This window comes from Erythrolamprus reginae, chromosome 2 (genome assembly GCF_031021105.1).
Source record: "Erythrolamprus reginae isolate rEryReg1 chromosome 2, rEryReg1.hap1, whole genome shotgun sequence".
Taxonomy (NCBI): Eukaryota; Metazoa; Chordata; class Lepidosauria; order Squamata; family Dipsadidae; genus Erythrolamprus; species Erythrolamprus reginae.
The window spans coordinates 24013919-24040294 of record NC_091951.1 but is presented as its reverse complement, the minus strand read 5'-3'; the positions used below and the strand labels follow the sequence as shown (position 1 = coordinate 24040294).

At 41.8% G+C, this 26376-nt stretch overlaps 1 pseudogene; it reads left to right on the top strand.

The window, feature by feature from the left end:
- The first annotated feature begins 405 nt into the window (after window positions 1-405).
- LOC139159256 (zinc finger protein 850-like) lies at window positions 406-26143 on the top strand (annotated as a pseudogene).
- The last annotated feature ends 233 nt before the right edge of the window (window positions 26144-26376 follow it).

Sequence of the window (26376 nt, the reverse complement as noted above, 5' to 3'; positions counted from 1 at the left end):
TATTTAATTTTTGTTTTTTCCATATGACATATAAACTTAGAGATGTCCATCTGCCATAGTTTGAATTGAGTTTCAGTTATAACATTTAAACTATGAAGGAAAAATAGCCTGTATGGTAAAATATTTATCTGAATTGAAAGAGAAAGAGATTCTACCCAATAATTGCAGTCTGAAAAATTTGTGATTGAGCCAAGTCAACAATGTATTTTATGATTGAGTATATCTTTGAACTTGGATCTCAGTAATCTTTAATATATGGAATGAATCATAATTAACATTAGAAGCTATTTCAGCACTGTTTGATTTTTACTTGTGGTGTACACCTTTTCACACCTTTAGCAACCATTTTATAAAGAAACAATTTTAAACTTCCACTTTTGTTTCAATCTTACAGATGAAGAGAATACCAGTAAGAGCACTCAGGACAACTGAGAATAACCAGCAAGTTTGACAATGAAAGCAAATTGAGCCTTCAGAAAAGCCCACAATTCTTCTCTTTCCCCAGCTGGTGAGAGACAAGGGGAGAAAAGCAAGAAGAGATTTCAAACGGAACAAAGGAGTGTGTGTAGAACTCAACAACAGATTACATGAAAAGGCTAAAGGAGATTAATTTTCCCATTCAGAAAAAGAGAGAAATATCTAGAAGTGAGTGGGCAGGAAAAAGACAATTGAATGGCCACAAAAAGTAGACACTAATACAGATCTGTAAGCAGTAATGCAGGCCTTGCCCAATGAGGAAGAAAATAGTAGTTTGAATCAAAGCTCCATGCAAAAAAAGATCACACGTACCTTTGACCTCTTCCAGGACATCATTGGTGGAAAAGCTCCAGAGATGTGTCTATTGGGGGGAAAGAAGACATAGTGAATCACAAATTAAGCATAACATGACCCACACTGGAGGAAAGCCATACAAATTATCTGAATGTGAGAAATGATTTATTTAGACCAGTTCCCTTGTGCTTCATGAGAGGGTCCACACAGGAGGCAAATTCTATAAGAGCTCCCAAGGCAATAAAGGCTTTTTCAAGCATCAGAGGAATCACACGAGGGGAAAACAGCTGATTGTGGGAAAACATTCTCTCAGAATTCCAGCCTGTTGGTATATTAGAGGATGCACACAGGAAGGAAATCACATCACTGTCCTGATTGTGGGAAACGTTTCATTGCAAATTCCCACCTGGTGGTACACCAGAGGTCTCACACAGGAGAGAAACCCTTTGAATGTCCAGTTTGTGGGAAAGGTTTCAGTCATAACTACAGTTTGGTGATACACCAGAGGACTCACACAGGAGAGAAACCCTTCCAATGTTCTGATTGTGATAAAAGTTTCAGTTGCAATTCCAGTTTGGTTAAACACAAGAGGACTCACACAGGAGAGAAACCCTTTGAATGTCCTGACTGTGGGAAAGGTTTCAGTCAGAATTTCCAGCTGGTGATTCATCAGTGGACTCACACAGGAGAGAAACCCTTTGAATGCCCTGACTGTGGGAAAGGTTTCACTCAGAATTCCCACCTGGTTGTTCATCAGAGGACTCACACAGGACAGAAACCCTTTGAATGTCCTGTTTGTGGGAAACATTTCAGTCAGAGTTCCAGCCTGTCGACACATCAGAGGACTCACACAGGAGAGAAACCCTTTGAATGTCCTGTTTGTGGGAAATGTTTCACTCGTAATTCAAGCCTGGTGATTCATGAGAGGACTCACACAGGAGAGAAACCCTTTCAATGTCCTGATTGTGGGAAAGGTTTCAGTCACAATTTAAGTCTGGTGAAACACCAGAGGACTCACACAGGAGAAAAACCCTTTGAATGTCTTGATTGCGGGAAAAGTTTCAGTCAGAATTCCAATTTGTTTAAACACCAGAGGACTCACACAGGAGAGAAACCTTTTGAATGTTCTGATTGTGAGAAAAGTTTCAGTCAGAATTTCAATTTGGTGATACACCAGAGGACTCACACAGGAGAGAAACCCTTTGAATGTCCTGTCTGTGGGAAGTGTTTCACTCGTAATTCAAGCCTGGTGATTCATCAGAGGACTCACACAAAAGAGAAACCCTTCCAAATTTCTGATTGTAACAAAAGTTTCAGTCAGAATTCCAATTTGGTTAAACACCAGAGGACTCACACAGGAGAGAAACCCTTTGAATGTTCTGCTTGTGGGAAGTGTTTCACTCGTAATTCAAGCCTGGTGATTCATCAGAGGACTCACACAAGAGAGAAACCCTTCCAAATTTCTGATTGTAACAAAAGTTTCAATCAGAATTCCAATTTGGTTAAACACCAGAGGACTCACACAGGAGAGAAACCTTTTGAATGTTCTGATTGCGGGAAAAGTTTCAGTCAGAATTTCAATTTGGTGATACACCAGAGGACTCACACAGGAGAGAAACCCTTTGAATGTCCTGTTTGTGGGAAGTGTTTCAGTCAGAATTCCAATTTGGTTAAACACCAGAGGACTCACACAGGAGAGAAACCCTTTGAATGTCCTGTTTGTGGGAAGTGTTTCACTCGTAATTCAAGCCTGGTGATTCATCAGAGGACTCACACAGGAGAGAAGCCCTTTCAATGTCCTGATTGTGGGGAAAGTTTCAGTCAGAGTTCCAGCCTGTCGACACATCAGAGGACTCACACAGGAGAGAAACCCTTTGAATGTCCTGTTTGTGGGAAATGTTTCACTCATAATTCAAGCCTGGTGATTCATGAGAGGACTCACACAGGAGAGAAGCCCTTTCAATGTCCTGATTGTGGGAAAAGTTTCAGTCACAATTCAAGTCTGGTGAAACACCAGAGGACTCACACAGGAGAGAAACCTTTTGAATGTCCTGATTGCGGGAAAAGTTTCAGTCAGAATTCCAATTTGGTTAAACACCAGAGGACTCACAGGAGAGAAACCCTTTGAATGTCCTGTTTGTGGGAAGTGTTTCACTCGTAATTCAAGCCTGGTGATTCATCAGAGGACTCACACAAGAGAGAAACCCTTCCAATGTTCTGATTGTAACAAAAGTTTCAGTCAGAATTCCCGTTTCGTTAAACACCAGAGGACTCACACAGGAGAGAAACCCTTTGAATGTCCTGATTGTGGGAAAAAGCCAGTCCAGTCCCATGGGTTGTGCACATAGCCCGCTCTCGATTGCTCCCTCCCTCTGTCTCTCCCGTGGCCAAGACTACCTGCCGCAGAAAGAGTGGCTGCTGGCCACGACAGCTATAGCAAGTGACGGGCGGGTGCGCACACATCCCGCGTGACTAGATCAACTCCTATGGGGTTTGGCTACGGCAATGCATAAGTGGTGAGTAAGGGCCCTGCATAAGTGCACTAGTGTGCCTCCCGTCCCCTGTCCTATTGTCTCTCCTATATCTCATATATCATACCTACTATTCTTCTATTCTAATCTTCTTATACTACTATCATATTCCCCTTCTATTCTCTATTTGATATATTCTATTCCTAAATGTTCACTTCTATTCTTTCTCTAATATACATTTACTCGAGTGTAACCTCTATAACCTCCATTGTATATTGTTGTGTATTGGACAAAATACATGAATACTGTAAATAAATTAAAAAGGAGCTTCTGTCTGCGAGGAAGAGGACCGTGTTTGAAAACACTGCTGGGGACAGCCCAGAGCAGCCACTCCAGTCCTGCGGGATGTGTGCGTAGCTCCCTCTAGATTGCTCTAGCTCTGTGTCTCGTGGCAAGGGGGAGAATCAGGACAGGCAGAAGCCGCGGGGTAAAGAGCGACCAGAATCGAGGGGACCCTGTCTTAAAGCAGCCAAAGAGTTGGAGTTGGGGAAAAGAAAGAAAGAGTTCTGCTGCTTCTGCTTTTGGCTGCACGGAAGGAAAGCAGCAAAAGTCTTTCTTTCTATCTATCTTTCCTTCCTTCCTTCCTTCCTTCCTATCTTCCTATCTTCCTTCCTACCCTCCCTTTCCTTTCCTTTCCCTGTTTCTGCACGGAAGGAAAGCAGCAAAAGTCTTTCTTTCTTTCTATCTTTCCTTCCTTCCTTCATTCCTTCCTTCCTTCCTTCCTTCCTATCTTCCTTCCTTTCTTTCCTTCCCTTTCCTTTCCCTGCTTCTGCACGGAAGGAAAGCAGCAAAAGTCTTTCTTTCTTTCTATCTTTCCTTCCGTCCTTCATTCCTTCCTTCCTTCCTTCATTCCTTCCTTCCTATCTTCCTTCCTTTCTTTCCTTCCCTTTCCTTTCCCTGCTTCTGCACGGAAGGAAAGCAGCAAAAGTCTTTCTTTCTTTCCTTCCTTCCTTCCCTTCCCTTCCCTTTCCTTTCCTTTCCCTGCTTCTGCACGGAAGGAAAGCAGCAAAAGTCTTCCTTTCATTTCCTTTCCTTCTTTCCTTCCTTCCTTCCTTCCTTCCCTTTCCTTTCATTTCCTTTCCTTCTTTCCTTCCTTCCTTTCCTTTTCTTTCCTTTCATTTCCTTTCCTTCTTTCCTTCCTTCTTTTTTTCCTTCCTTTCCTTTCCTTCTTTCCTTCCTTCCTTTCCTTTTCTTTCCTTTCATTTCCTTTCCTTCTTTCCTTCCTTCTTTCTTTCCTTCCTTTCCTTTCCTTTCATTTCCTTTCCTTCTTTCCTTCCTTTCCTTTTCTTTCCTTTCATTTCCTTTCCTTCTTTCCTTCCTTCCTTCCCTTTCCTTTCATTTCCTTTCCTTCTTTCCTTCCTTCCTTTCCTTTTCTTTCCTTTCATTTCATTTCCTTTCCTTCTTTCCTTCCCTTTCCTTTCATTTCCTTTCCTTCTTTCCTTCCTTCCTTCCCTTTTCTTTCCTTTCATTTCCTTTCCTTCTTTCCTTCCTTCTTTCTTTCCTTCCTTTCCTTTCCTTTCATTTCCTTTCCTTCTTTCCTTCCTTCCTTTCTTTCCTTCCCTTTCCTTTCCCTGCTTCTGCACGGAAGGAAAGCAGCAAAAGTCTTTCTTTCTTTCCTTCCTTCCTTCCTTCCCTTCCCTTCCCTTTCCTTTCCTTTCCCTGCTTCTGCACGGAAGGAAAGCAGCAAAAGTCTTCCTTTCATTTCCTTTCCTTCTTTCCTTCCTTCCTTCCTTCCTTCCCTTTCCTTTCATTTCCTTTCCTTCTTTCCTTCCTTCCTTTCCTTTTCTTTCCTTTCATTTCCTTTCCTTCTTTCCTTCCTTCTTTTTTTCCTTCCTTTCCTTTCCTTCTTTCCTTCCTTCCTTTCCTTTTCTTTCCTTTCATTTCCTTTCCTTCTTTCCTTCCTTCTTTCTTTCCTTCCTTTCCTTTCCTTTCATTTCCTTTCCTTCTTTCCTTCCTTTCCTTTTCTTTCCTTTCATTTCCTTTCCTTCTTTCCTTCCTTCCTTCCCTTTCCTTTCATTTCCTTTCCTTCTTTCCTTCCTTCCTTTCCTTTTCTTTCCTTTCATTTCATTTCCTTTCCTTCTTTCCTTCCCTTTCCTTTCCTTTCATTTCCTTTCCTTCTTTCCTTCCTTCCTTCCCTTTTCTTTCCTTTCCTTTCATTTCCTTTCCTTCTTTCCTTCCTTCTTTCTTTCCTTCCTTTCCTTTCCTTTCATTTCCTTTCCTTCTTTCCTTCCTTCCTTCCTTCCTATCTTCCTTCCCTTTCCTTTCCTTTCCCTGCTTCTGCACGGAAGGAAAGCAGCAAAAGTCTTCCTTTCCTTTCCTTTCCTTTCCTTCTTTCCTTCCTTCCTTCCTTCCCTTTCCTTTCCCTGCTTCTGCACGGAAGGAAAGCAGCAAAAGTCTTCCTTTCATTTCCTTTCCTTCTTTCCTTCTTTCCTTCCTTCCTTCCTTCCTTTCCTTTCATTTCCTTTCCTTCTTTCCTTCCTTCCTTTCCTTTTCTTTCCTTTCATTTCCTTTCCTTCTTTCCTTCCTTCTTTCTTTCCTTCCTTTCCTTTCATTTCCTTTCATTTCCTTTCCTTCTTTCCTTCCTTCTTTCTTTCCTTCCTTTCCTTTCCTTTCCTTTCCTTCTTTCCTTCCTTCCTTTCCTTTCATTTCCTTTCATTTCCTTTCCTTCTTTCCTTCCTTCCTTTCCTTTTCTTTTCTTTCCTTTCATTTCCTTTCCTTCTTTCCTTCCTTCTTTCTTTCCTTCCTTTCCTTTCCTTTCCTTTCCTTCTTTCCTTCCTTCCTTTCCTTTCCTAATGGAGACTTCCATAAAAGCAGATCTACAGAAGCACATGGATTTTTTTCAGATAAAGGAAGGAATTGGCACACTGGGTGCTCTTGGATGTCTCTGGCCTGATGGTGCTGCCGTGTCCCAAATCCTTGGGTGCCAGAAGAAATCAGTTTTGGGATTGTGGGAAATATCCCACCCCCACCCCCACCCCCAGAAGAATTAAATATTTTGGGGAATATTAGAAGGCAGAATATATTCCCCCAAAGGAGAAATTGAGAAGTATGTTTTTAAAGAAAGAAAGCCGTCTTTCTTAATAGTCCCCAGCAGATACTTTCATTAAGAAAGACCCGGCTAGTCTATTCATAAGTAAAGGACCTTCATCACTAGAGATGGGATTAAAATTAAAATTTCTCCACCACCCAAATTCTAAGAACAGAAGTTTGTAGAGATTCTCAGTCATCCAGGTCAGGGTTGTCCCAAAGGTGTTTTTCCGGGAGGCAAGTAGACTTTCTTGTGGTTTTTGTTTTTGGAAGATGTTTCACTACTCACCATAAAGCTTCTCCAGCTCTGACAGAATTCCATTCCCCACTCTCCTGTCAGAATTGAAGAAGCTTCTTGGATGAGAAGCAAAAGATCTTTTAAAAAAAGTAAAGTAAGTCCAGTTGCCTTCTGAAAAAGCACCTTTGGGATATCTACAAGACATGACTTTTTAGACATAATGGAATTAACACACCACCATTTCTGGGAGTTGAAGTCCACAAGTTTAAAGTTGCCAAGTTTGGGGACCCCTGTGCCACATACAGGACATTCAAAGTATGTGAAAGGTTTTTTCCATTTTCAGATCCAAAATTCCCAATAAATACAGGTCTGGATTCATTTGAATTTTATATTTCAACATTCCTTCCACCCATTTTGCCACAATTTCCTTGCATGAAGACATGTGGTAGAATGTTCCACATTTATGACTACGTTTCCAGCATTCAAATGCAATAAATAAATAAATTCTGGGGACAGGTTTGAAAACATTTTGCTATTTATTTATTTATTAGATTTGTATGCCGCCCCTCTCCGTAGACTCTCATTGACAAAAACCCCCATTGTGTATTGGACAAAATAAATATAAATAAATAAGAGAGAGAGAGAGAGAAATAAATAGAGAAAGAAAGAAAAAGAAAGAAAGTCGAAAGTGACCTGATGGCAAGTAATCCGTGAAAACGTCTTGCAAACGCCTTAACAGGGAGAGACGGGATTAGCCTGCTTTACCTCCTCCGATCGGGAGAGGGCGGTCAGACGGGCAACATGGATGCCTAAAAAGCCGTCAGTACAGTAAGCAGAGGCCTCTGGGTTTGTGCTTTAAGGGGTTAAAACCATCAAGTACTGCATTGCTAGAAAGGAGGGAAGAGAAGGGGAGGAAGGTGGTGGGCCGAGTATCTTCTGGGCCCTTCCGAGAGTCGCAGCAGCAGCAGCAGCTGGTGGGTGAGTTGACGACGGGTGGGAGAAGAGGCTGGGAGCAAGAAAGGCGGCTTGGTTTCCTCCACAGCGAGGAAGCAGAGAAGCTACCAGAATATAGGAAAACACAATTGGATGCGACCTTGGCAGTCCCATAGTCCAATCCCCTCGAGGGTGAAAACTAAGACCGTTTTTATAATAATAATAATGACAACAACAAAATAACAGAGTTAGAAGGGACCTTCTAGGTCAGGGGTGGGCAATTAATTTTGCCATAGGGCCGCATGAGAAATTGGGATGGTTTTAGAGGGCCGGACTAATATAATTAACTCAGTTCTACCCAATACTGTATATTATTGGGTGGAACTTCGTTAATTCTATTATAATCATAAATTCTAAATTATAATTATAAATTATATTATATATTATATCTTGAACACCCGGTTCTTATCTAGAAAAGTTGGACCAACCTCTGCCGGCCGGTCACAGACAGTGGTCATTGTAGCACTTGTTCAGTGACTTGAAGAAATCAGCAGTTCCTATGAAGGTGCAAGAAAAGGAGTTGCACCAATTTGGGTTCTGCCAACTGGTGCATGTTTATGAAGTTAGTTGGGGGAAAGATCAAAAGCAACATGAGAAAATATTATTTTACTGAAAGAGTAGTAGAGCCTTGGAACAAACTTCCAGCAGACGTGGTTGGTAAATCCACAGTAACTGAATTTAAACATGCCTGGGATAAACATAGATCCATCCTAAGATAAAATACAGAAAATAGTATAAGGGCAGACTAGATGGACCATGAGGTCTTTTTCTGCCGTCAGTCTTCTATGTTTCTATGATGGTTTCGGCATCCCACACTCGGGATCCCTATTTGTGACCTTCCAGGCTAAATTCTGGTCAAGCAAAATGAGTATGGATGAAAGCAGGAAGTTGCAAGCCACAGTCAGGTGAACTTGCCTTTTAAACACACAGGGATTTGTTTAAAAAATGCAGAGGAGTAGATGTAAGTTGTGATATCAGGTGCTTAGTGACTCAGATGCCAGTCCCAAATGCAGTCAGTAGGTGTGGACTGCTTCGATAGGAATGCCACCAGAGTGGTTGTAAAGAGTATTTTCTGCCCTTACATGGAACTGAGGACGTTCATGGCAAAACTGGTGCTTCAAATCTTGCAGTCTTTAGGCATCATTTTATCAATTATTATTATTATTATTAATTAGATTTGTATGCCGTCCCTCTTTGTAGACTCGGTGCGGCTCACAACAGCAATAAAACAATTCATGACAAATCTAATAATTTACAAACATTTTAAAAAACCCGTTATTAAGCAGACATACACACAAACATACCATACATAAATAGTATAGGCCTGGGGGAGATATCTCAATTCCCCCATGCCTGGCGGCAAAGGTGGGTTTTAAAGAGTTTACGAAAGGCAAGGAGGGTGGGGGCAATCCTAATCTCTGGGGGGAGCTGGTTCCAGAGGGTCGGGGCTGCCACAGAGAAGGCTCTTCCCCTGGGACCTGCCAAACGACATTGTTTAGTCGACGGGACCCGGAGAAGGCCAACTCTGTGTGACCTAATCGGTCGCTCGGATTCGTGCGGCACAAGGCGGTCCCAGAGATATTCTGGTCCGATGCCATGACTTAAAGCCCCCACATCTTTAAAGTCAGGAAAGAAGGTTTGACTGTAATCATTTTGAGTTTGGGGACAGCTTTCAGGCTGAAAACACATGAATTTTCTACATATGTACCATGTTTCCGCAAAAATAAGATTGATTCTTATTTTCTTTTGACCCCCGAAATAAGCACTTGACCTTATTTTGGGGGAGGTCTGTCTCTCCAGCGCCTGTAGGTGTTTCTGGCACACTCTTGCCAGCCCTAACCCTGTCAAGTTGGGACTGAGGGGAGGGGGACCGGCATTGGGGCTCTGTCTCCGCAGCTTTGAAGCAGGATCGGCACGGGCAGCATCGCCAGCCAGAATCAGGTCGGAGCCTCTGCCAGCCAAGATCTTCTGCCGCACAAATCCCAGCGACCGGTTAGGTCCCACAGAGTTGGCCTTCTCCGGGTCCCATCGACTAAGCAATGTCGTTTGGTGGGACCCAGGAGAAGAGCCTTCTCTGTGGTGGCCCTGACCCTCTGGAACCAGCTCCCTCCAGATATCAGAGTTTCCCCCACCCTCCTTGCCTTTCGCAAGCTCCTTAAAACCCACCTCTGTCGTCAGGCATGGGGGAATTGAAATTTTCCCTTCCCCCTAGGCTTATAGAATTTATATATGGGTGAGCAGTGTGGTTGTGTGGTAGGAAAAGCAAGTAGGATGCTTGACTGCATAGCTAGAGGTATAACAAGCAGGAAGAGGGAGTTTGTGATCCCATTATATAGAGTGCTGGTGAGACCACATTTGGAATACTGTGTTCAGTTCTGGAGACCTCACCTACAAAAAGATATTGATAAAATTGAACGGGTCCAAAGACGGGCTACAAGAATGGTAAAACCTATCAGGAGAGATTTAATGAGCTCAATCTGTATAAGGAAAAGGGGGGACATGATCAAAACATTTAAATATGTTAAAGGATTAAATAAGGTTGAGGAGGGAAGTGTTTTTAATAGGAAAGTGAACACAAGAACAAGGGGACACAATCTGAAGTTAGTTGGGGGAAGGATCAAAAGCAACATGAGAAAATATTTTTTTACTGAAAGAGTAGTAGATCCTTGGAACAAACTTCCAGCAGCCGTGGTTGGTAAATCCACAGTAACTGAATTTAAACATGCCTGGGATAAACATAGATCCATCCTAAGATAAAATACTGTACAGGAAATAGTATAAGGGCAGACTAGATGGACCATGAGGTCTTTCTCTCTCTCACCCCTAGTCTTCCTCCCTCCATTTCTCCCTTCTTGTAAAGAATCCCAGAAGGTCTTTGGTAGCACGGGGAAAAGAACAGATCTTTTAAAACTGAGAAAATGCCCATTGTGTCAGGCTTCCAAATAGCATCTAAGAACAAATCAGAGTCTGAGGCAAAACTTCCTCAAAGTGCCAATTTATTAATAATAACTTTAATAATAATAACAACAACAACAACAATAATGATGATGATGAATTATACTTGTATGCCGCCCCTCTCCAAGACTCGGGGCGGCTCTCAACAGCAATAAAACAATACAGTACCAACCTAATGGTTAAAACTATAACTAAAAACAGTTCATTCCCCTGTCCTACACCCACAAGTTTGTCACATGGACCATTCATCTTCTGCCAACAGATCCGTTCACTCCCATCCACTTCCAGGTTTCAATAATAGGGTCACAATAATTAAATGATATTATTTGACTATAAGTCCACCAGTCTGGCCTCTGCACCATTTCTTTTCAAAAAAGCTTTCCTAGGAGACACCCAAAGAGGAAGGCATGTCTAACAAAGTGACGATTAAAATCAACATTTCCTTTAACCTTATCATTCCATAAAGAGCTTTGCCATCAAAATCTTTATTCATGCCTGTCAAGCTCAAGGAACTTCACTCACTCTTTTTGCCAGAAAACAACAAGCATTAAAATACAGTTTCAAATCTGGTCAACTCAAACCTCTTTCCTTGGCACCTTACAATTATTTTATGTTTAATTTTTGTTTTTTTTCCACATGACATATAAACTTAGAGATGTCCATCTGCCATAGTTTGAATTGAGTTTCAGTTATAACATTTAAACTATGAAAGAGAAATTGCCTGTATGGTAAAACATTTATCTGAATTGAAGAGATTCTAATCCAATAATTGCAGTATGAAGAATTTGTGTACAGTATTTCATGATTGAATGTGTCTTAGAGCTTGGATCTCAGATATCTTTAATGTATCAAATGAATCATAATTAACATTAGAAGCTATTGCAACATTGTGGTATGTTTGATTTTTACTTATGGCGTACGCTTTTTCACAACTTCTGCAACCATTTTATAAAGAAACAATTTTAAACTTCCACTTTTGTTTCAATCTTACAGATGAAGAGAATACCAATAAGAGCACTCAGGACAACTGAGAATAGCCAGCAACTTTGAAAATGAAAGCAATGTCCTCAATGTGGGAAAACTTTCAGATTTAACTCAAGCCTGCTGAATCATTGGAGGGCTGAGAATAATCAGCCACTTTGGAATTGAAAGCAAATTGCGCCTTCAGAAAAGCCCACAATTCTCCAGGTGATGAGAGACAAAGGGGAGAAAATCAAGAAGAGATTTCAAATGGGGAAAAGTCAATTATAGATTATATGAAAAGGTCAAAGGAGATTATTTTTTCCATTCAGAAAAAGAGAGAAATATCTAGAAGTGAGTGGGTAGGAAAAAGACAATTGAATGGCCGAAAAAGGTAGACTCTAATGCAGGTCTGTAAACAGTAATACAGGCCTTGCCCCATGAGGAAGAAAACAGTAGTTTGAATCAAAGCTCCATGCAACAAAAGGTCACACATATTTTTAACCTCTTCAAGGACATCATTGGTGGAAAAGCTCCAGAGGTGTGTCTATAGGGGGGAAAGAAGACATAGCATATCCCAAATTAAGCATAAGATGACCCACACTGGAGGAAAGCCACACAAATTATCTGAATGTGGGAAATGATTTATTTAGACTAGTTCCCTTTTAGTTCATGAAAAGGCCCACACAGGAGAGAAGTCCTATAAGTGCTCCCAATGCAATAAATGATTGTTCAAGCATCAGAGGAATCACACCAGGGGCAAAGAGCTGTGGGAAAACTTTCACTCAGAATTCCAACCTACAGGATGGACACCGGAAAGGAATCATATAACAGTCCTGATTGTGGGGAACATTTCATTGCAAATTCCCAACTGGTGATACACCAGAGGACTCACATAGGAAATAGACCCTTTGAATGTGTCATTTGTGGGAAAGGTTTCAGTCAGAATTCCCACCTGGTGATTCATCTGAGGACTCACACAGGAGAGAAACCCTTTGAATGTTCTGATTGTGACAAAAGTTTCATTTGCAATTCCACTTTGGTTAGACACAGGAGAACTCACACAGGAGAGAAACCCTTTGAATGTCCTGATTGTGGGAAAAGTTTCAGTCAGAACTCCAGTTTGGTGAAACACCAGAGGACTCACACAGGAGAGAAACCCTTTGAATGTCCTGATTGTGGCAAAAGTTTCAATCAAAGTTCAAGCCTGGTGATTCATCAGAGGACTCACACAGGAGAGAAACCATTTGAATGTCCTGATTGTGGTAAAAGTTTCAACAGTTATTCAAGCCTGGTGATTCATCAGAGGAGTCACACAGGAGAGAAACCCTTTGAATGTCCTGATTGTGGGAAAAGTTTCGATCACAATTCCCACCTGGTGATACACCAGAGGACTCACACAGGAGAGAAACCCTTTGAATGTCCTGATTGTGGGAAAAGTTTCAGTCACAATGTCAGCCTGGTGATTCATCAGAGGACTCACACAGGTGATAAACCATTTGAATGTCCTGTTTGTGGTAAAAGTTTCAGACATAGCTCCACTTTGGTGATACACCAGAGGACTCACACAGGAGAGAAACCCTTTGAATGTCCTGATTGTGGGAAAAGTTTCAGTCGCAGTTCCAGTTTGGTTAGACACCAGAGGACTCACACAGGAGAGAAACCCTTTGAATGTCCTGATTGTGGGAAAGATTTCAATCAGTGTTCAAGCCTGGGGATTCATCAGAGGACTCACACAGAAGAGAAACCCTTTGATTGTCCTGATGGTGGGAAAAGTTTTAGTCCCAAGTCCACTTTGGTGATACACCAGAGGACTCACACAGGAGTGTAACCTTTTGAATGTCCTGATTATGGGAAATAGTTCAGTCACCGTTTTAACCTGGTGAGACACCAGAGGATACATACAGGAGAGAAATTATGCAAATGACTTATAGGTGATGTACATTTACACATAGGATTAAAAATTAAAGAAATCCATATTTAGGCAAAGGTTAATGAGCATTTCCTTGTTGATCTGTCATTGGAAATGTAGGTGAGAAATTGATTATTTAACTTCCAGCCTGATTCATTTTAGTGAAAGTTATCTCAGAAGTAAATCTATGATTGGATAAAAACTATTGAAAATATTAATTTGATGAAGGAATACTGTATGAAGTTTTTTAAAAGTAAAAGTTGATGAGCTTAGATAAGGGTTCAATTTGATTTTTGATCATTCACTGAAAAATGGTAATTTGATAAAGGTGTAATGTCTGATTTTTGTTTGTTTGTTATCAAGATTTTCCCTCTCCACAGGATCCCTCCAGGATTTGCCTTCTCTCACAGGGTCCCTACAAGCCGTTCCCTCTCCTACAGGCAATGTTCCCTCTAATTTTTTTTCGGTGTGGGTGGAAAAGTATAGTGTCTGAGCAACAGTCCATTTGGGACTGGGCGGCATAGACATATAGATAGATAGATAGATAGATAGATAGATAGATAGATAGATAGATAGATAGATAGATAGATAGATAGATAGGGAAAAAATTCCCTTCTTTTTTTATTAAAATAAATTAATAATAAAACAAAACCAAAATCTATTATTATTATTACTGTCTTCTCCTCTTTTTCCATCCCTGTCTCCTCCCCCTTGTGTGTGTGTGTGTGTGTGTGTCTGAACTTTTGAACCATTTCCAATAACAGGTGAGCTATTGGAAATGGTTCAAGAGTTCACACACACACACAAACACACACACACAAATGGCTGGGTTTTTTTACTCTGTTATTATTTCGGTGCTTTTTACCATACGCTTTAAATCAAGAGTCATTTCTCTCTCTTTCTCTCTCCCCCTCTTGCTCTCTCTCTCTCTCTCTCTCTTTCTTTCTCTCTCTCTCATTTTCTTTCTCTTTCTATTGCTTTCTTTCTCTTCTCTCTCTTGCTATCTCTCTCCCCCCCTTTCTCTCTCTCTCTCTTTCTCACTTACTTTCTCTCTCCCTCTCTCTCTGTCAGCCAGGGGGCTGCGAGAGCGCTTTCTCTGAGTGCTTCGGAAACGCCTGCCCTGCCTCTACTGCAGCCCCCTTGCTGAAAGTCCGGGACGAAAGCGCTCCCAGCGAAGGGGCTGGGAGAGGGGCGAGGCGGGCATTCCCGAACCACAGGGAGAAAGCCCTCTCTCGCAGCCCCCTGGCTGGGAGCACTTTCGTCCCGAGAAGCCGCAGCCGCCACTGCCACGGGAGAAGTCGAGCCCCAAGGCAGGAGGTGGCGGAGGAGCAGAAGGGGCGGATCGGGCGGGCGGGGGGCAGGGCCGAGAAGCTAGGGGCACAAGTGGGCCGGAGGCACCATGGGGAGGCAGGGGCGGCCGCAGCTCCCTTTCCTTTTACTGCCAGCGCCTCCCCACCCCCACCCCCCACGGACTGGCAGGGGGATGGGGAGCGTGCGCCCGTGGAAAAGGGTGCGCGGGGGGGGTATTTTGGGGTGTGTGCGTATGCACGCGCGCAGCTTACGGGGAACGCTGCCTACAGGGTCTGCACAAGCCTTTTCCCCGTGCACAAGGTCCCCAAAAGCTTTTTTCCTCTCTTGCTGCATCCCGACAGTCCTTAGGCCTGACTCCCACCCCACTAGGCCTCACAGCTCCTCCATATCCTTTGAATATCAATGAACCTAATGTTGGTGAAAAAGGCCAGGACCCGCATCGCAGGGCCAGATGGCTATGTCCTGGAAGAAGCCATTATTTTCAGTGTGCCTGGAATTCAATCTTGGGACATGTGATGGACTTGAGGATGCAGCTACTTTTAAATTTATTCCAGATTACTTACGGAACCATCTTCTACCTCATACATCCCAGCGACCTTTTAGGGCCCACAGAGTCTGCCTTCTCCAGGTCCCTTCAGCTAGACAATGTCGTCTGGCAGGGCCTAGGGGAAGGACCTTCTCTGTGGTTGTCCCAGCCCTTTGGAATGAGCTCCCCCCCCCCAAGATTCGTACTGCCCCCACTCTCCCTGCCTTCCGCAAAGTTTTAAAGACCCATCTCTGCCAGCCGGCTTGGAGCCATTGAAACTTGATATCTTGCTCCGCCCAATGAATGATGTGTGAATCTGTTTATTTAGTTTTAATTGTGGGTTTTTAGTACAGTGGTACCTCTACTTACTAACTTAATTTGTTCTGTGACCAGGTTCTTAAGTATAAAAATGTATAGTTAGAAGCAATTTTTCCCATAGGAATCAAAGTAGGGAAACCACAGGGTGGGTGGAGGCCTTCTTTCCTCCCGGGAGATGCCTAGAGAGGCCCCATGGAGGCTTCTCCCCACCTTTTCCGGCCTTGTTTCCTCCCAGGAGATTCCTAGAGAGGCCTCACAGAGGCTTCTCCCTGCCTTTTCCGGTTACAGTTTCGGAGGCTTGGGTTTGTAAGTGGAAAATGGTTCTTGAGAAAAGGCGGAAAAAATCTTGAACACCCAGTTCTTATCTAGAAAAGTTCGTAAGTAGAGGCATTCTTAGGTAGAGATACCATTGTACAGTAATCCCTTGTTTTGGCGGAGGATACATTCCAAGACCACCCTTGAAAAACGAATTTCTGTGAAGTAAAGATATTTTTTATGTATTTAACGTGCATTTCATCTTTTAAAATCCACCCTTTGCATTAAACAGTCATTCTATAATGTGTCTCACCTGGAACTACATGTGATATCCTACCAGTTTCTTTAATAGACTTCAGTAGCACTGTAGAAGAATTTTATGGATTTTTAATGGATTTAAGATTTTTCAATGGATTTAAGATCCCTTTGAAAACCGTGAAGTACCGAATCCGCAAAAGATGAACCGTGAAGTAGCGAGGGATTACTGTATACAGTTTTTTATGTAGATTTCTAACATGTTGTAAGCCGCCCTGAGTCTCAGGGGAAGGGTGGCATAGAAATCAAATCAAATCAAGACTGACCGCAAAAAAAGACCTCTAGTCTGCCTTTATACTGTATTTTATCTTAGGCTGGATATATGTTTATCCCAGGCATGTTTAAATTCAGTTACTGTGGATTTATCAACCACGTCTGCTGGAGGTTTGTTCCAAGGATCTACTACTCTTTCAGTGAAATAATATTTCCTCACATTGCTTTTGATCTTTCCCCCAACTAACTTCAGATTGTGTCCCCTTGTTCTTGTGTTCAATTAAAGTGGAAATCTACCTCCTCTGGAAATTGGGAAAGTTGCTCAGAGCAATTATTTAGGCAGTGCAAGAATGAAGCTAAAAAGATACTACAGGCAATCCTCCATATACAATCACAATTGAGCTATGCTTACACAGAAAGGGAGAGAGGGCGGCCTATTCTTCAAAGTTCCCCAGAGTAGGACAAGGAGTAACAGTGGGAGAAAAGAGAAAGGGATCCAATGTAGAATTAAGGAGAAATGTCCTGTCAGTAAGGACAATTACTCAGTGGAATGTTTTCCCTCCAGAAGTTGTGGCTGCTCCCCCGAGGAGGTTTTAAGAAAAGGCAAGAGAGCAGGTTCCCCTGCTTGAAGAATTGGACCCTTCCAACTCTTATTCTGTAATTCTATAAGAACCTCATGAACTTTTAGGCATGTATCTAATCTTCCCTTGTTTCACTATTTCACTTGCACCGATTGATTGCTAGAAGGATTCCATAGTGTCATCCCCAAACCTCCAACACTTTACCCTTAGATTATCCACGGTTGACCTCTCCAGATTCCTAAGAGGTCAGTAAGGGGCGAGTGCAAGTGCACTAGAGTGCCTTCCGTCCCCTGTCCTATTGCTCTCCTATATCTCCTATACCTTTCTTCTATTCCTATATCTCTTCTTCTATTCTTTCACTGATATGTTCTATTCCTATATCTTCTTTTCTATTCTTTCTTAGATATATTTTACTATGAGTATCTGTAACCATCATGTATTTTACTATGTGTGTATGTGTGTGTGTATATATATGTGTGTGTGTGTGTGTGTATGTGTGTGTATGTATATATATATATATATATATATATACATGTGTGTGTGTATATATATATATATATATATATATATATATATATATATATATATATATATATATTTGTTTTCGTATATATATATATATACACACACACACACACACACACACACACACACACACACACGCGATGAGCCTGCTTTACCTCCTCCTATCGGGAGAGGGCGGTCAGACGGGCAACATGGATGCCTAAAAAGCCGTCGGTACAGTAAGCAGAGGCCTCTGGGTTTGTGCTTTAAGGGGTTAAAACCATCAAGTACTGCATTGCTAGAAAGGAAGGAAGAGAAGGGGAGGAAGGTGGTGGGCCGAGTATCTTCTGGGCCCTTCCGAGAGTCGCAGCAGCTGGTGGGTGAGTTGGGGACCGGGTCGGAGGAGAGGCTGGGAGCAAGATAGGCGGGTTGGTTTCCTCCGCAGCGAGGAAGTAGAGAAGCAACTAGGATATAGGAATACTGTACACAGTTGGATGTGAGCTTCGCGGTCCCGTAGTGCAGCCCCCTCCTCGAGCATGAGAACTAAGACCATTTCCATAATAATAATAATAACAACAACAAAATAACAGAGTTAGAAGGGAGGTCAGGGGTGGGCAATTAATTTTGCCATAGGGCCGCATGAGAATTTGGGATGGTTTTAGAGGGCCGGACTAATATAATTAACTCAGTTCTACCCAATACTGTACATTATTGGGTAGAACTGAGTTAATTATATTATAATCATAAATTCTAAATTATAATTATAAATTATATTATACATAATATCTTGAACACCCGGTTCTTATCTAGAAAAGTTGGACCAACCTCTGCTGGCCGGTCACAGACAGTGGTCATTGTAGCACTTGTTCAGTGACCTGAACAAATCAGCAGTTCCTATGAAGGTGCAAGAAAAGGAGTTGCACCAATTTGGGTTCTGCCAACTGGTGCATGTTTATGAAGTTAGTTGGGGGAAAGATCAAAAGCAACATGAGAAAATATTATTTTACTGAAAGAGTAGTAGATCCTTGGAACAAACTTCCAGCAGACGTGGTAGATAAATCCAGAGTAACTGAATTTTAACATGCCTGGGATAAACATAGATCCATCCTAAGATAAAATTTAAAAAACTTGTATAAGGGCAGACTAGATGGACCATGAGGTCTTTTTCTGCTGTCAGTCTTCTATGTTTCTATGATGGTTTCGGCATCCCACACTCGGGATCCCTATTTGTGACCTTCCATTTTGTGACCTAAATTCTTGTCAAGCAAAATGAGTATGGATGAAAGCAGGAAGTTGCAAGCCACAGTCAGGTGAACTTGCCTTTTAAACACACAGGGACTTGTTTAAAAAATGCAGAGGAGTAGATGTAAGTTGTGTTATCAGGTGCTTAGTGACTCAGATGCCAGTCCCAAATGCAGTCAGTAGGTGTGGACTGCTTCGATAGGAATGCCACCAGAGTGGTTGTAAAGAGTATTTTCTGCCCTTACTTGGAATTTAGGACGTTCATGGCAAAACTGGTACTTCAAATCTTGAAGTCTTTAGGCATTATTTTATCTATTATTATTATTATTATTATTATTATTATTATTATTATTATTATTATTTAGATTTGTTATGCCGCCCCTCTCCGTAGACTCGGGGCGGCTCATAACAGCAATGAAACAATTCATGACAAATCTAATAATTTAAAAACATTTTAAAAACCCCGTTATTAAGCAGACATACACACAAACATATCATATATAAATTGTATAGGCCCGGGGGAGATATCTCAATTCCCCCATGCTTGGCAGCAAAGGTGGGTTTTAAAGAGTTTACGAAAGGCAAGGAGGGGGGGCAGTTCTAATCTCCGGGGGGAGCTGGTTCCAGAGAGTCGGGGCCGCCACAGAGAAGGCTCTGCCCCTGGGACCAATCTTCCCAGGGGCAGAGCCTCAATCTTCTATGTTTCTATGTTTCTACCTAATTGAAGTCTTCAACAAAACACAGCAGCAGGCTTTCATGTAAAATATACCGTATATTTTACTTCTCTTTTATCAAACTGCTTCTCTAAATAAACTGTCATACAATACTATCTTATAACTCTTATTAAATCCACCACTGCAACCACTAAGCACTAACCACTAACATACAAATCTGTCTATAACAAACCGCCCTGTATCAAACCACTCTCAGTAACAAAACAAAACCCACGCCAGGGTGTTCTTCCTTAAATAGGATACAGCCAATCAGGTTGCAGCACAATTAGCAAACCTATGATTACATGCTGGTTATGGCTTTCATCAGCCTCTCCCATGGTTGCAAACCATTTACTTGCATTGTGACATTACCTTCAGAAATGAAATTATTTCTGACACTGAGTGTGTGCCTGTCAATTGGCTTCCAGCGCCAGAGAGGGTGGGGAAGGGGGGGCAACCAGGCTGCCTTTAACTGGGGGAAATGGAGTGAGACAGGGCTCCTCTTATTGTCTCTTCTGCCCACTTGCCAGGCATGGAAGGGCTTCCTGCCCCTCGCTTCTGCAGCTGCTATGCAAGGAATATATAGAGCGCTGGTGAGACCACATTTGGAACACTGTGTCCAGTTCTGGAGACCTCACCTACAAAAAGATATTGACAAAATTGAACGGATCCAAAGACGGGCTACAAGAATGGTGGAAGGTCTTAAGCATAAAACCTATCAGGAAAGACTTAATGTACTCAATCTGTATAGTCTGGAGGACAGAAAGGAAAGGGGCGACATGATCTAAACATTTAAATATGTCAAAGGGTTAAATAAGGTCCAGGAGGGAAATGTTTTTAATAGGAAAGTGAACACAAGAACAAGGGGACACAATCTGAAGTTAGTCGGGGTAAAGATCAAAAGCAACGTGAGAAAATATTATTTCACTGAAAGAGTAGTAGATGCTTGGAACAAACTTCCAGCAGACGTGGTTGGTAAATCCACAGTAACTGAATTTAAACATGCCTGGGATAAACATATATCCATCCTAAGATAAAATACAGGAAATAGTATAAGGGCAGACTAGATGGACCATGAGGTCTTTTTCTGCCGTCAGTCTTCTATGGTTCTATGAAAGCAGCAGAAATCTTTCTTTCTCTCTCCCAAACGCAGCCGGAAATGAGTGTTTGTGAGACTCATCGCGCCGCTGCAGCTTCTTGAAGCAGGACATTGCAAGGCTTGTTGTGCCATTGAATGCAGGAATGGCAGCACCGCTGGCAGGTTGCACATAAAGGCCGAGCAGCAGGACACCAGCTGTGCCTGTATGACAACGCTCATGGCTGTGCTGCTGTTTGTTTGTGTAACGGCACAGCAAGCCTTGCGTAATCATGCTCCAAGAAGCTGTGGCGGCCTGATGAGTCTCACAAAGACTCATTTCTGGCAGAGTTTGAGGGGGAGAAAGACTTCTATTGCTTCTCCTGCTTTTGTTGCTGCAGCCAAAAGTTCTCAAAAGGCAGGAAGGTGAACTGCTCTCAACAGCAATAAAACAATACAATACCAACATAGTGGTTAAAACTATAACTAAAAACAGTTCATTCCCCTGTCCTACACCCATAAGTTCGTGACATGGACCATTCATCTTCTGCCAACTGATCCATTCACTCCCATCCACTTCCAGGTTTCAATTCATTTTTCACAATAGGGTCACAATAATTAAACAATATTATTTGACCATAAGTCCACCAGTTTGGCCTCTCCACCATTTCTTTTCAAATAAAGCTTTCCTAGGGAGGAGATACCCAAAGAGGAAGGCATGTCTAACAAAGTGACGATTAAAATCAATATTTCATTTAACCTTATCATTCCATAAAGAGCTTTGCCATCAAAATCTTTATTCATGCCTGTCAAGCTCAAGGAACTTCTTATTTTGGAGAGTCACTCACTCTTTTTGCCAGAAAACAACAAGCATCAAAGTACAGTTTCAAATCTGGTCAACTCAAACCTCTTTCCTTGGCACCTTGCAATTATTTTATGTTTAATTTTTGGGTTTTTTTCCACATGACATATAAATTTACAGATGTCCATCTGCTGTCTGGCCAGCCTTTGAATTCACATTTTAATCATAGTTTGAATTGAGTTTCAGTTATAACATTTAAACTATGAAGGAAAAATAGCCTGTATGGTAAAACATTTATCTGAATTGAAGAGATTCTAATCCAATAATTGCAGTATGAAGAATTTGTGATTGACTCAACAATGTATTTCATGATTGAATGTATATTTGAATTTTGATCTCAGTAATGTTTAATGTATCAAATGAATCATAATTAACATTAGAAGCTATTGCAACATTGTGGTATGTTTGATTTTTAGTTGTGGTGTACGCTTTTTCACAGCTTCTGCAACCATTTTATAAAGAAACAATTTTAAACTTCCAGTTTTATTTCCATCCTACAGATGAAGAGAATGCCAGTAAGAGCACTCAGGACAACTGAGAATAACCAGCAACTTTGAAAATGAAAGCAAATTGAGCCTCCAGAAAAGAACACAATTCTTCTCTTTCCCCAACTGTTCAGAGACAAAGGGGAGAAAATCAAGAAGATATTTCAAATTGGAAACAGTAGAGTGTGCAGAACTCAACAACAGATTACATGAAAAGGTCAAAGGAGATTATTTTTTCCATTAAAAAAAGATAGAAATATCTAGAAGTGAGTGGGTAGGAAAAAGACAATTGAATGGCCATAAAAAGTAGACACTAATACTGGTCAGTAAACAGTAATGCAGGTTTTGCCCAGCGAGGAAAAAAACAGTAGTTTCAATCAAAGCTCCAAGCAACAAATGATCACAAATATTTTTGACTTCTTCAAGGACATCATTGGTGGAAAAGCTCCATAGATGTATCTATTGGGGGAAAAGAAGACATAGCTAATCACACATTAAGCATAAGATGACCCACACTGGACAAAAGCCATACAAATTATCTGAATGTGGGAAATGATTTATTGAGACCAGTTCCCTTGTGCTTCATGAGAGGGTCCACACAGGGGAGAAGTCCTATAAGTGCTCCCAATGCAATAAATGGTTTTTCCAGCATCAGAGGAATCACACCAGGGGAAAACAGCTGTGGGAAAACTTTCACTCAGAATTCCAACTGGTGATACAGTAGAGGATGCACACAGGAAAGGAATCATATAACAGTCCTGATTGTGGGGAACGTTTCATTGCAAATTCCCAACTGGTGATACACCAGAGGACTCACATAGGAAACAAACCGTTTGAATGTGTCATTTGTGGGAAAGGTTTCAGTCAGAATTCCCACCTGGTGATTCATCAGAGGACTCACACAGGAGAGAAACCCTTCCAATGTTCTGATTGTGACAAAAGTTTCAGTTGCAATTCCACTTTGGTTAGACACAGGAGAACTCACACAGGAGAGAAACCCTTTGAGTGTCCTGATTGTGGGAAAAGTTTCAGTCAGAACTCCAGTTTGGTGAAACACCAGAGGACTCACACAGGAGAGAAACCCTTTGAATGTCCGGACTGTGGGAAATGTTTCAATCAGAGTTCAAGTCTAGTGATTCATCAGAGGACTCACACAGGAGAGAAACCATTTGAATGTCCTGATTGTGGGAAAGATTTCAATAGTTATTCAAGCCTGGTGATTCATCAGAGGACTCACACAGGAGAGAAACTCTTTGAATGTCCTGATTGTGGGAAAAGTTTCAATCACAATTCCCACCTGGTGATACACCAGAGGACTCACACAGGAGAGAAACCCTTTGAATGTCCTGATTGTGGGAAAAGTTTCAGTCACAATGTCAGCCTGGTGATTCATCAGAGGACTCACACAGGCGATAAACCATTTGAATGTCCTGTTTGTGGTAAAAGTTTCAGACATAGCTCCAGTTTGGTGATACACCAGAGGACTCACACAGGAGAGAGACCCTTTGATTGTCCTGATTGTGGGAAAAGTTTCAGTCACAAGTCCACTTTAGTGAAACACCAGAGGACTCACACAGGAGAGAAACCATTTGAATTTCCTGATTGTGGGAAAGATTTAAATCAGAATTCAATCCCGGGGACACACCAGAGGATTCACACAGGAGATAAATCCTTTGAATGACCTGATTGTGGGAAAGGTTTCAGTCACAATTTAAGCCTTGTGGAACACCAGAGGACTCACACGGAAAAAACCCTTTGAATGTCCTCATTGTGGGGAAGATTTCAATCAGAATTCAAGCCTGGTGATTCATCAGGGGACTCACAGAGAAGAGAAATCCTTTGATTGTCCTGATGGTGGGAAACGTTTTAGTCACAAGTCCACTTTGGTGATACACCAGAGGACTCACACAGGAGTGTAACCCTTTGAATGTCCTGATTGTGGGAAAAGTTTCAGTCAAAATTTAAACCTGGTTAAATACAAGAGGACTCACACAGGAGAGAAAACATATGAGTGTCCTGTTTGTGGGAAAAGTTTGACTTATAATTCCAGCCTGGTAAAACACCAGAGGACTCACACAAGCGGAAACCCTTTTTAAATGTCCTGATTGTGTGAAAGGTTTCAGAGAGAATTCATGACTTGTGGGACACCAGTGGACTCACATAGGAGAAAAACCTTTTTAATGTCCTTATTGTGGGAAAATTTTCAGACAGAATTCCAGATTTGTGGAACACCAGAGGACTCACACAGGAGTATAACCCTTTGAATGTCCTGATTATGAGAAATAGTTCAGTCACCGTTTTAACCTGGTGAGACACCAGAGGATACATACAGGAGAGAAATCATGCAAATGCCTTATAGGTAATGTACATTTACACATAGCATTAAAAATTAAAGAAATCCATATTTAGGCAAAGGTTAATGAGCATTTCCTTGTTGATCTGTCATTGGAAATGTAGGTGAGAAATTGATTATTTAACTTCCAACCTGATTCATTTTAGTGAAAGTTATCTCAGAAGTAAATCTATGATTGGAGAAAAACTATTGAAAATATTAATTTGATGAAGGAATACTGTATGAAGTTTTTTAAAAGTAAAACTTGATGAGCTTAGATAAGGGTTAAATTTGATTTTTGATCATTCACTGAAAAATGGTAATTTGATAAGGGTGTAATGTCTGATTTTTGTTTGTTTGTTATCAAGATTTCCCCTCTCCTACAGGGTCTCCACAAGCCTTTTCCTCATGCACATGGTCCCCAAAAGCCTTTTTCCTCTCTTGCTGCGTCCCGACAGTCCTTAGGCCTGACTCCCACCCCACTAGGCCTCACAGCTCCTCCATATCCTTTCAATGAACCTAATGTTGGTGAAAAAGGCCAGGACCCGCATCGCAGGGCTACATGGCTATGTCTTAGAAGAAGCCATTATTTTCAGTGTGCCTGGAATTCAATCTTGGGACATGTGATGGACTTATGGATGCAGCTTCTTTAAAATTTAGACCAGATTATTTACGGAACCGTCTTCTGCCTCATACATCCCAGCAACCTTTTAGGGCCCATAGAGTCAGCCTTCTCCAGGTCCCGTCAGCTAGACAATGTTGTCTGGCAGGGCCTAGGGGAAGGACCTTCTCTGTGGCTGCTCCAGTCCTTTGGAATGAGCTCCCCCCAGAGATTCGTACCGCCCCCACTCTCCCTGCCTTCCGCAAAGTTTTAAAGACCCATCTCTGCCAGCCGGCTTGGAGCCATTGAAACTTGACATCTTGCCCCGCCCAATTAATGAATGTTGGATGTATGATGTGTGAATCTGTTTATTTAGTTTTAATTCTGGGTTTTTAGTACAGTGGTACCTCTACTTACTAACTTAATTTGTTCTGTGACCAGGTTCTTAAGGAGAAAAATGTATATCTCCGAGACCGCCTTCTGCCGCACGAATCCCAACGACCGATTAGGTCCCACAGAGTGGGCCTTCTCCGGGTCCCAGCCAACTGAACAATATCGGTTGGCGGGCCCCAGGGGAAGAGCCTTCTCTGTGGCGGCCCCGACTCTCTGGAACCAGCTCCTCCCAGAGATTAGAACTGCCCCTACCCTCCTTGCCTTTCGTAAACTTCTTAAAACCCACTTTTGTCATCAGGCATGGGGGAACTGAGATATTTCCCCCGGGCCTATACAATTTATGTATGGTATGCTTGTATGTATGTCTGCTTAATAATGAGGTTTTTAAATGTTTTTAAATTGTAAATTATTAGATTTGTCATGAACTGTTTTTATTGTGTTGTGAGCCGCCCCGAGTCTACCGAAAGGGGCGCATATGGGTGGAGGCCTTTTTTCCTCTCCGGGAGATTCCTAGAGAGGCCCCACAGAGGCTTCTCCCTGCCTTTTCCGGTTACAGTTTCAGAGGCTTGGGTTTGTAAATGGAAAATGGTTCTTGATACGAGGCGAAAAAATCTTGAACTCCCAGGTTTTATCTAGAAAAGTTCGTAAGCAGAGGCATTCTTAGGTAGAGATACCATTGTACAGTAATCCCTTGTTTTCGCGGGAGATGCATTCCAAGACCACCCATGAAAAACGAATTTCCGTGAAGTAAAGATATTTTTAATGTATTTAACGTATATTTGGTCTGTAGAAGAATTTTATGAATTTTCAATGGATTTAAAATTTTCAATGGATATAATGGATTTAAGCCCCCTTTGAAAACCGTGAAGTAGCGAATCCGCAAAAGATGAACCGTAAAGTAGCAAGGGGACACTGCATACTGTTTTTTATGTAGATTTCTAACATGTTGTAAGCCGCCCTCAGTCTCAAAGGAAGGGTGGCATAGAAATCAAATCAAATCAATAAACAAACCAAAATAAAATAAAATAAAGGCTGGCTGCTTCTGATTCATTGTCATGTGGGACATAGAGAAACTGCTGTTTTGCTATCTTCACATAATGCAATGTCCATTCAGGGATTGTGTGTGCAGTGAAAATGATGGCTGCCTCCAGGAGGTCTCCAAAAGGCAGGTGTTTGATGGTTGAGGGGTGTGTAGGGAATAGACCCAAGGCCCAATGAAAAAAAGGAAGGTAAATTTTCAAATGAAAAGGCTATTCTGCCTTG